Source organism: Crocuta crocuta, unplaced genomic scaffold (genome assembly GCF_008692635.1).
Source record: "Crocuta crocuta isolate KB4526 unplaced genomic scaffold, BGI_CrCroc_1.0 scaffold692, whole genome shotgun sequence".
Taxonomy (NCBI): Eukaryota; Metazoa; Chordata; class Mammalia; order Carnivora; family Hyaenidae; genus Crocuta; species Crocuta crocuta.
Window position 1 is genome coordinate 462,103 of NW_027532877.1, and position 11,613 is coordinate 473,715.

The window sequence follows — 11,613 nt, forward strand, 5'->3', positions numbered from 1 at the left end:
GTAACCAGTTGCCTTGGAAACCACCTGTGATGAGTAACAGCAGGATCTGTTCCGTCGGTCCCCAGAGCCACCCTCCGCCTCTCTGGGCCCAGTGGGGGCTGATGAACTGGGCTCCCTGCCCTCAGACTTCTGGGGTGCTCTGCTATTGGAAGGGGGAGCAGGACATTAGGAGGGAGGTCAGAGCGCTCCCCGCCCCCCTCTGCTCCCTCCCCGCTGGGCCACCTGTGTGTGAGGGGGGCAGCCCTCTGCATTCCCACTCTTCGCTCTGGGTTCCAGGAACCACTCCCTCCCTCCCTCCCAATCTGTTTGAGCTGCTCTAACAAATACCACATACTGGGGGCCTTGAGCCACACACACAGATCTCTCCGGCTCCAGCGCCTGAGAAGTCCAAGATCAAGGTGCAGGCAGACTGGGTGCCAGGTGAGAGCCTGCCTCCCAATTCANATCATGACCTGAGCGAAAGTCGGACGCTTAACCGACTAAGCCACCCAGGCGCCCCAGACAGCAGTCTTCTGAGTCCTCATGGGACAGAAGAGACAAGCAAGCTCTCTCTTCTACAGGGCCACCAACCCCAGCCTTGGAGATGACAGACCTTGAGGTCTGTGCCGCTGGCCCAAGGGAACTTCACCAGCCCCCGCTTTGTGTTCCCCTCGCCACCGCCCTGTAAGAGCGGGCCTGCAGCTTGCTTCTGACCAGCAGCACGTGGCACGGGGATGGGGAGCCACATCTGCCATACGACAGGGACACAGGAGGCTGTAACCTCCCTCTCTGCCCGCAGACCCTCCCTGGCCCGCTTTGATGAAGCAAGTGGTTACAGGGCTGGGGGAGGGGGGCACGTGGCAACGAACAAACCTACCACCTGTAAGGCACGGATGCTCCCACCACCATCAGGGCTCGGCCGTGCACCCTGAGCTAGTGAAAGCTTAGGATGGGGTCACAGCCCCGCCACCAGCTGCACTGAAGTCTTCCCGGTGACCTCGCTGGGTCCTGCCTGCTGACCCACAGAAAGAGTAAACGTCTGTTGTTTGAAGTTTACGGCAATCTATTAAGCAAGAACCTTAACTGCGTTAACTGCACAGCAAGGCAATTGCCTTTATGCTACAGGGGAGGCCAGTGAGGTTCAGAGAAGTCCGCTCACTTGCCTCGGGGCACACAGCTGGGAAATGGGTAGGAAACAGCAACAGCTGCCTGGTCTCAAAGCTCCTGCCTCCCCCCCACCCCCCATTTGCATGCACAGATTTCTGCAAGCGTCCCCGTCCTTGGTGAATGACTTGCCCGGGGCTTCCTGCTCTACCCAGCATCACGGGGCAGCAGCAGGAGAACAGGACTTGCAGGGCAGCATCTAGCTGTCAGCACTGCCATCTGTCAAGGGGAGTGACTGCTCTGGGGCCCCAACACTGTCCCCAGAGCGGACACCACTTCTGAAAAGCACTAGCGTACAGGTGTGTCAGGCGCAGTGGGCAGGCAGCTGGTGCCGGGATCGGGGGCTGGGGACAGGTAAAGGGGAGGCCAGTGCTGGGGGGTAGCTGGGCGTCCCTTCCCCTGCCCACCTCTCCCTCCCAGCCAGAAGCAGCCTCTGTCTCCAAAGCGGGGTGGGAGATAGGGGGCAGGGAGACGAAAACGCCACCCTCCAGATCTTCCTACGAGGACCCAGAGCGGGTGAAATGGTGACACAAGAACCCCTTCCCTAGCAGAAGCCAGCGCTGCATGGACGGAGAGTGTGTCTGCGCAGCACCGATTGGAAGAAACTGGAAGGGCCCTTTCTGGTCCAGACGAGGTGGTGGATGGGGGTGCGGTCCACCAACTGAGGAAATGGGGTCCTGAATTTCAGGAGAAGTCCGCCCTTTGAGAAGGGGGCATTGAGCTGCTCGCTGTCTAGGTAAGTGTGAGGACACTCCCAAGTCACCCGCCCTGGTGTCCTGCTTTGTATCACTATTGTCTGTCCTTCATAGCAAGAATAGGGAACTCCAGATAAAGAATGCACACATGTCACTGCTAATCAATAAGAGGGCAGGGGGTTTATTGCCCAGAGAGCTGGGGATACAGTGGGGAGCAAGATACTGCGCCCACTTGGATGCTTAAGTATTAAGAGATGGTCGAACCCAAATAGCAAGTGCCAGGAAGCAAGGTACATAGTGGAGGCAAAACAAAATCCTGGCATGAGAGCTTACAGCTCATGAGAAACAAGCAAATGCTGGATACCAAGCACGCCTGAGCTCAGTAGCTTCAGATGCTGCTGATTTCTCATTATGTTGTGGGTCCCGCGTTTGGGCAGGGCTCAGCTGGGTGGTTCTTCTGTGGGAAGCTGGATTCTGGGCAGAAAGAGAGGTCCACCTCTCACGGTGAGGAGTGACCTGCACACACAGGGAAGGGAGGAATCAGAGGCGGCTGGGTTTTGTGACCATCTTTCCTGACAGTTTCAGAGAGCAGTACCCTCAGATGATTTTTCCTTTGCTGTGTTTAACACTCTGTGCTGAGCACGAGCGGTGCAGTTAAGGTGTGGGGATGCTTTGAGATGATACACCCTTAGGTTTATAGGATTGTTTGATCAAGTGATGAGCCCGTTATCCTCGATACACACACAGGAGACTAGAGGCTGAAAGAGGCAATATTACGGTGCCCTGGCTAGTTGGTGGGGGCTAGTGTTTGGAATTGGTGGAGAACTTCTCAGCCTACACTGTTTGGTAGCATGTTAGTACACGGAGCCGGGGACCACTTGAAGATGCAAACATCTGTGGCATCCCTTGGGATTTAAGCAAATCATTTTGCTTTAACGCCCATATCATTCATTCATCTGTTCACACGTATGTATGCATACGCATAGCAGAATGAATGTATACGTGTATGGATTCACATTCACATACATGTTGCCTACAATATGCATGTGTGAATAAGACACACAACACACATCACACACATATGGTCTGTGCTTATGGGAAAAACGCAAGGGGATGGACTTAGGCCATTTCTATTTCCGGCTATTTCCAGAGGGCCTTCAGAAGGCTCGATCCCGTTTGACTCTCAGACCCATTGGATTGGAGGCTGGTGCAGTGTTTGCGCCTCCTGCCTGTGAGACACGCACGGATAGCTCCCGAATCCATGGGGAGAGCTGCCCTGGGCATTAAAGCTTCTAGATGGATCTAGCAAGGAAAAGACCTGAGAGATGGGGAGGCAGGAATGTGTCACAGTTGGGAACCGGTGGGGGGGGATCCTTGGGCAAGTCACTGCGCTGCGAGTTACACAGCTGGGGAGTGGCAGAGCCAGGGTCCAAGGCCTCGCTTTGCCATCTGTCAAATGGGGAGCATAGCAGCTCCTGATGCTCTCACAGGGCTGCTGTAAGGATCGGAGGAGATCAGGCAGGTACGTTTCTTTGGGCTTCCAACCCCAGAATCGCACATTCATGGGCGTTTTCAATATACTGTATCCAAGAGTTGGGCCCCCACCTCTCTGCTCTCCTTGTGTGGCCCGGTCCTGCTTCTCACTTCCTGGGCACCGCAGGGCCCATGGACTGGTTCCTCGATCCCCGTCCCCCCCCCCACACACACACACACAGACACGGCTGCTGGAACAGGTAACTCGGCTCTCTGCCTCATCCAATGCCAGGGAGCAATGGACGTCGTGTCTCCTGCAGACCCCAGCAAGGTCAGCGGACCCCTGCCCCCAACCCCATCCTGCTGGTACTATTGAGGGATCAGAAGTCTGCCTCTGAACAGAAGACTGCTCTGCGAGACTCCGGCAGCAGAAGGAAGTGCTAACCTTCCCCTAGAAAGTGAGGTCTTCCAGGTGACCACCCCTTGATTCTCAGGCCTTGCCCTTCGCAGGTGTCTGTGGAGAACCTACAGAAGGTGCCCGTCCTCTCCTAGGGCTGCTTGCCTGCTGACCTCTCTCCGACTGGCCCAGGTACACGCTTCACCCGATCCCAAGGCTCCCTCTTTCCTGCTGGCTGGCCCTGTAGTCTGTCACCAACAGGATGGCCAACCTTAGCGCCGGGTGACCTTTCAAAGGCACCAGGATTTGTTTAATTTTCAGAATTCGCTGCTCTTCATCCTTCTTATCAGAGGCAGCGAGGCCCCAGCTGGGGAGGCTGTTTGGCATCTTTCCCTGAGTTTTGAAACAGATGGGCTGGGACCTTCTCAGACAGAGTCCTTTCTTCTCCACGGAGAGGAATGGAGAGAAAGGGAGAGATAGGAGAGAATGGGGAGGGGGTGGAATTCCCTAGAAGAAAGAGGGAAAGCCGAACACACGACGATTATAACACTCAACTCGTTTTTTAAAAACCTGTTTATTACTGCATATTCCATCTTAAAGAGGGAGAGTGACGGGGCACCTGGGTGACTCTGTTGGTTTAAGCGTCTGACTTTGGCTCAGGTCAAGATCTCACAGCTTGTGAGTTCGAGCCCTGCGTCAGGCTCTATGCTGACAGCTCGGAGCCTGCTTCGGATTCTGTGTCTCCCTCTCTGTGTCCTTGCCGGCTTGCATACTCTCAATAAATTAAAAACATTACAAAAAATTAAAGAGGGAGATGCATTTCATCACTCACGTTTACAAAGTCCTTATCAAATGCTGAGCATCATCCTGTTGGATCCTTATAGTAGCACCTCCAGCCCCTATGGTCTCCATTCTATAGGCAGGGAAACTGAGGCAAAGCCCAGGAAGTCCTTGCCCAAAGCTGCACACCAAACGGAGGGCCCAGGGTTTCAGTCCAGCTCTGTGGACTCCAAAGTCTGTGCAAGAGGCATACAAAGTCTCAGTAAACCTCACCTGACCCTCATGTTGGTCTCAGGGGAGACAGAATCCTGTCAAATGGGGGAGGATCTAGGAATATTTCCCTTTAATTCTCAACTCATAGCAGCAAATGTCAAGCACAGGAGGAATCTTGGAATTCTAAAAGCAGCACCTGGGCACATGGGGGCCGGTCAAAGTCCCTTTCCACCTATGAACTTGTGTAATCCCACCAACCGCATGGAACACGATTTCATCCACTACTATTGCCTTTTTCCAAAAGGAAAATGGGGCCCAGGGCTATAAAGCACATCCCAGAAACCATCGGCAGCTGCTAGAAGCTGACTTAAGCTGGCCCCCTGACCCCACAGCCAACTGCGGTCTTGACCGCCAAGCTCTGCATCCCTTTCCCACGCAGACCGGGGTCAGCGGGACCCTCGTGTTGAGGTCTTTCTCCGGTGGGGTTACTCAGTGCCCACAGACGAAGGATTCTGGACCCTCGAAGGCTATAGACCCTGTGGAGCCACTTGCCAGCTTGCCTGCCCGGACTCCCCCCACGGCCCCCTAGAAGCCACGGGGGCATTAACTAGTTCTGGCGGAAAACGTTCCTTAAATAGGGTGTGCCTACGGCAGGTGCAGCCTCTCAGCCAGAAAGGAGGAAGAGATTTTGTAGGTGGGGGGCTGGGCGGTTGTGACAAAGAGCTTATGAGCCTATGGATGTTTTTATTTACTTCTGAAGGAGGGAGATTTGCCGGAGAGGTGGGCACCAGGCTTGCGGTGAGGACCCCAGGAGATGATGGTTGGGGGGACCCCGCTCCACTGCGAGTGAGGAGAAAGGCTCTCTTGCAGCCCCCTGCTGACAAGGCCAACCTCGGGATGCCAGGTGAGCAAGGAAAGTTCTCCTTCTGGAGTCCAGCCACCTCAGTCCGAAGACGGCCAGGGCTCGGAGCCCGGAGGACCATGTGGGCGCTGAACAGCACAGCTGAACATCACTAGGCCCCTGATGGTCGTCCAGCCCCACAGCTCACCCAGAGTTCTTCGTTTCCAACTGGGCTCTACTGTTGTTCCGCTCCTCGCCTATTTCCACCCCGATGCCATCACGTACCGTCTGAGCTTAGGCTTTCTGTCGGTTTCTAAACCCCAGCTTAGCCTTTCACGGAGATCATGGGTTCTAGGAATCGCACTAAATAAAACAAGTGCAAGTGGGAAAAAGGAAAACTCACAGTGAGCACATGCTAGGCCCCCGGGATGCACCCGAGGAAGGGGACACGGTCTCCCACGCACCCAGGGAGCATTGCATTCCACGTGTCCATTACCAGCACGGGAAGTTCCAGCGACAGGGGTGGGGAGGGGAGGCGTGGGCTGCTTCCAGAACGTACAGCAAGGGTCCTAACCTCGCCCGGGGAGTTGTTTTATGCTAACTCTGTTATTTTAACCTCTTCTACTTTTATCCATCTCTTTAATTGGGTTTATTTTATCCTTTGTTTGGAATATCATCCATTTAGAGTTTTATTCCTAGTTGATAGGCTAGCAGGAAGTGTGGACGTGAGGGTGACCGCAGCGAGGCGAGTCCCTGCTCGAATGAAGGTGGCCCTTTGGCTGCCCCTTCCAGAAACTGTAACTCTCCCAAATACGTGCGTGCACGTGTGTATGCACACACACTCCCTCCAAAATTCAGGCCATGTAAAAGGAGTTCTAAAGAAACATTCCGCAATATTTATACCTTAACTGCTGGAGCTGGATTACTTTCTCGAGTGTGTCCTGTTTTCGTTTTGAGGTGGGGATTGTATAAACTACATGTTCCAAAGGTCCCGATGAAAGTGCCCGACATTGACATGCTTCCCATGTACCGTGATCCTGTCTAATGTTCACTAGGCCCCCAGCAGCAAGGTGCGGTTTTCAGATGGAGAAGACAATGGGATTCTGAAGTGTAAGCTCTTCTATCTGGTTTCTGTTCAGAGTGAATCAATCCTTCGCCTTTTACTCAAGTGTAAGCTCTTCACAGCTCCTGGATGGTCGGTCGCCCTGCATACCTAAGCATGGGACCAGCCTCGGAAGGGTCTGGAATTACGGAAGCCACAAAACCACACCACTACGAACTTCAAGAATGCAGTCAAACGCCCACAAGGAAAGTCACTCCTGCCCTGGGGAAGAGGCCACTGCTTTATGCTCTAGGGGATACGGAGGGCACTCTTACAGTTGGGGGAATAAGGGTCCTTAGAGGTACTGTGTGCAAGGTAGACAGGAGAGCTGGATCTGTCCCTTCCCGTCAGTGTGATATGAAAGGAACCTCAGTTTGCTCATCCACAAAATGGGTATCCTACCATCTCTTCCCCCGGAGAATCAGTTTGAGGATAAAATGAACCCAATGAAGGAAGGAAGGTATAGGGGAAGGGCATCAAAAGTAGAGGATGTGCCGGAAGGTGGGAACTGGCCCCTTCCAGGTGAACAAACATTGGCAGAGGTGTGGGTCAGAGGAGCTCCCCTGAACTGCTGATGGGAGGGCCCGCACCGCTTCAGAGGGCAGGTTGGCATCATTCACTAGATCAAGGTGCAAGTCTGCCCTATGGCCCAGAAGTCCCCCTTCTATTGCCACAAGGTACATCCAAGAATGTTCATAATAGCATTGCTCACCATGGCCCCAGACTGGAAACCACCAAATGCCCAGACCAGAGTGGACAACTGTGATATATTCATAGGACACCCTAAAAATACAATTAGAAAAAAAAAATCACACCGCACAGTTATGGTAGCTTTTTAAGGCAGGCAGGACACAACACAGTCAAAATTCAAAGGCCAGCCCAGGAAGAGTACGGGGACCAAGATCTGGTCTGTGACCTCCCTAACACAAACCAAAGAATTGCAGCGTTAAGCAATTAGGGACAATCCCACACTAGGGGGCATGACTTCCACTGACGGTGCTCCCAACAAGTAGTGCCTGAATCCAGCATCGGTCCGTGGAGGTCACCAACCAGATGTTTCTTATCACCAACCCAGAGAGCCCACCTGAGCATGAAAGAGGAACTTAGACTGTGCACCCGACCTGATGGTGAAGATGCCCTCCAGGTGCCTCCCTAGAGCCTCATGAGGAGCTCTGGAGGAATTTCCAAGATGGTGGGCTCTAAATATGTCGTGAGCTGTCTCCACCCTCCCTCTTCCTCGCTCCATCTCAAAGTGGAGAGGCACTGTGACATAATGGTTATGAGCCCTGCATCTGGAGTCAGATGGCTCAAGTTCAAATATAGCCTCCATATTAGCTGTGTCACTTTGGGCAAATAGAGTGATTCCCATCTCCCTTGTACAGGTGACCAACGAGACCTTTAGAGAGAATTCGGAGATTAACGTTAGGGTACCCAGTCTATTCAGCACAGTGCCCGGCACAGACAGAATAGGTGAAATTTTGCTACAACGGTTCCCAAGTTTTGCTCCACACTAGAATCACCTGGGGGCTCTAAAATAATCTCAAGGGCCAGGTCACATCTTGTAAGATGCGATGGTAAGAGCCAAGCGCTAGTACTTTTTGAAAATCCCAATCCACGGCGAAGTTTGGAAACCACTGATCAGGAGATCAGGCTTCAGCGCCTAGTTCCTGCCTTGGGGAGCGCAGCCGCCTGCTTGCATATACTCTCGACCTTTTTATTAGCTCTGGCTTCCAAGCTTTTTCTGCTTAGGTGCGCAAGACCGATTCCGCTGCTCCAATGGTGGCCTTTACCACTCGGCAAATGAAAACACACCGGCAGCCTTCCCTCGCTGCAGTGAGGGCACCCCTCCATGCCCAGGTGCTCCCAAACTTGGGAGGCTGCCTTGACCTTTCCAGGGGCTGTATTGAGTCAAGTCTGGCTGGGCTCCATCACCAGTTTCCCCACTGCTACCGGTCAAGGGGAGCAAGAGAAGTAGCCATTCCCGTGGAAGCCATTCCATCACCCTCACTTCCCATCTGGACAACTCCAAAAACCCATCTGCCTTCCCAGCAGGCCCCATTCCCAGGCGCCAGACACAGGGACTCCTCACCCCACTCCCCTTGCCTTAAGTCCCCAGTGGCTTCCCGCTGCCATGAATAAAATTCCTGATCCTGGGGCATCTGGGGGGCTGGGTCAGTTAAGCATCTGACTTTGGGTCAGGTCGTGATCTCATCTATGGGTTGGAGCCCCATATGTGCTCACAGCTCAGAGCCTGGAGCCTGCTTCTGAATCTGTCTCCCTCTCTCTCTCTGCCCCCAACCCCCCTCATGTGTTCTCAAAAATAAACATTTTTTAAAAATTAAAAAAAATTCCTGATCTTGTCCTGTAAGACTGCTCCCAGCTCCCCTAATCTCCTTATTCTTCCTACTTCTTGAATTCCCAAGCTCTAATGGTACTGGCTTTTAATTCCTCGAGCGCTTTAGCCCCAGGACCTTTGCACATGCACTCTTAACCCCAAACCACCTCTGAAGCTTCCAGCTAGCTTACACACCTGTTGGCCATTCCAACAGGGTTTCTTGTTTTCTGTCTCTTCCCCCCCACCCCCACCCCCACTGATAAGTGTGCCTGGAACCCTATACCTGTGTTAGATGCTTGCAGTATTAATCTTATAGCATGGACTCTTACCCTGTTTTATGGGTGAGGAAACCAGGGCAAAGAGAGGTTGAGTAGTTTTCCTGAACAGTCACAGAGCTAGTGAAGTGCAGAGCGAGAATCTGAACCAAGAGCCAGAGACCGAGCAGCTTACTCCTGTCCTCATCTCTTGGCCTTCACCAGAGGAACAAAAGCCAGAAAAGCATCCTTGTCTCCAGCTAGGCTGGCTCAGACACAGGGCTGGGGGAGGTCCCCCTTCCCAGGACCCGGTCTGCCCCATGTGTCTACACAGCCTCTCCCTCACCCGAGCCAGGCTATTCCCTGCTCGAAAGGAGCCCTCCAGCCGCTCCCCTGCCCCCTTCCCAGCTGCCTGCTAGGGGTCTCGGAGCAGAACAATTCCACCAATCCATCAGGGGACGTCAGCCGCACCGAGCACTTCGGGGCATAAATCAAACTGCAAGGAGAAAAGGTTTAGGGAAAAGAAAAAAAAAAAAAAGGTAGCAGAGAGAAAAATCGGGGAAGGGGGTGGGGAGAGCACGATGGAAGGAGGGGGAAAATGAGATCAAAGGCAAAAATTCATCAGAGATAACGGAATTATTTATTTTTCCTGCTCTGGTCTCTGGGCCTTTGAGGCCTCCACGCTGATGTATTTGGACATCTTTGGGCCGTCTGTTACCGGACCCCCCCCAGCCCCCCCAAAGGCACGTCGCTTCCATCAGCAGCAGCCGCCGCCCCCTCCACGGCTGCCCACGGAGCCTTTTGAAGTGGGTCCTCATGGTGTTTACCCGCCTTCGCGAAAGAAACGTGCGCAGGGTGGCGGCAGCTGGCCCGGGTGGGGCCGGGGAGGAAGGGGTCCCCTCATCACTCACCAGCCTGTTTATTTGGGAGCCGGAGTGGCCCTTTCTCCAGTTATTACTCAACGTCCTCTGCAGGGCAACCCACCCTCATTCCAGAAGGTGAGGCAGGAATAACAAACACACGGCCCGCCGCTAGACGCACCCATCTCGCCTGGGCCCCGCGGCGCACTTGGCTTTCACAGAAGACATGGCGACAAAGGCCCGGAGGATGCCCGCCCGGCCATCCCCAGGAAGCCTGGCCTGAGCACACACCAGGAACCAGGGCACTCACAGACACGCGAGCTCAATCCTCAGAGCCCCGCCTTTTCCTACAATGGCCTCAGAAAGAACACAGGCAAAGCTCAGTAGAGCTAACACACAGGAAGCCCCGCATCGATGGTGTTCAAACGCTGGCAGTTGGTATAAGGCTACATGGGATGAGCGTGGTCCCTCCTCCTAAAGTATCTGTCCTAACCACGTCCCGTTTTTAGTTACAGCTTGCGACGTGATCTCGTAATGTTTTAGTGGGATGACAGACCGGCTAAGAAGTGACGGGCCGAGAAGTCAGTGGTCTGAAAGGCTGATGAATGATGGTGCTGCGGAACGCAGTGGTCACGTTCAGAGCGAAAACCCATCTTGCCTCAAGTCATCGGGTCGATTAACTGCGATACTGAACCGGGCATGTGGACGAAGACTAGAGTCGGATGGCTGAGCCTAAAAATCCCAGGGCTGCTGCCTGCCAGCCACGTGCCCCCGAAGCACAGACACCCCGGCTTGCTGGCTCCCTCACCGGCGAGAAGGACAGAAGAGTTCCTTTCTCCCAGAGGTTTTTGTGAAGACTCAATGGGTTTGTCTACTAAATAACATTTATACGACACGACATGCACGTCCTCAGTGATCAATAAAACACTTGGTTGCTTTAAGTCTCAGGGCAGGCCTAGGAGATGGGTGGGCACTGTCGTCCCCATTTTACAGATGGGGAAGTTGAGGCTCTAGGGTCAGGTTATACAGAATAACACGGCCAGCGCACCCAAGAGCAGCAGAGATACAGAGGGTGAAAATGAAGTCTCCCATCTGGGTCTTCGGAAACTGCATAATCGTAATGTGTGGGTGATTTTGCTTTATACCCCCTGGGGCGGGGCACTTCAGAACGCAGATAAGCAGGCAGAGAGGACTCTTCTGGAAGAGGTCTAGGAGACTGTAAAGGCACTTGGGCTGTGCATCGGGGGTGGGGAGGTGGGGGCTGGGATCTCTCTGCTCTCAGGGTGTGGAGGGGAGCCAATCTGGGCTCTTGAATCTCCTGCAAGGAAAGGGATGAAGTCCCACCAGACCCTGGCTCTGGACCTCAGGCGCCTAGAAGAGCTAGGAGATAGCAGTGCTCTCCTGGGAACGCGCAGGTGAACCCAGGCCACCCGTGGGGGTAGAAAGTCTCACGGTGGCTTCTCGTCTTTTGGGGGAAACCTAGAATGTGGTGCAGCAGGACCCCCCCCCAGAGACTCTGC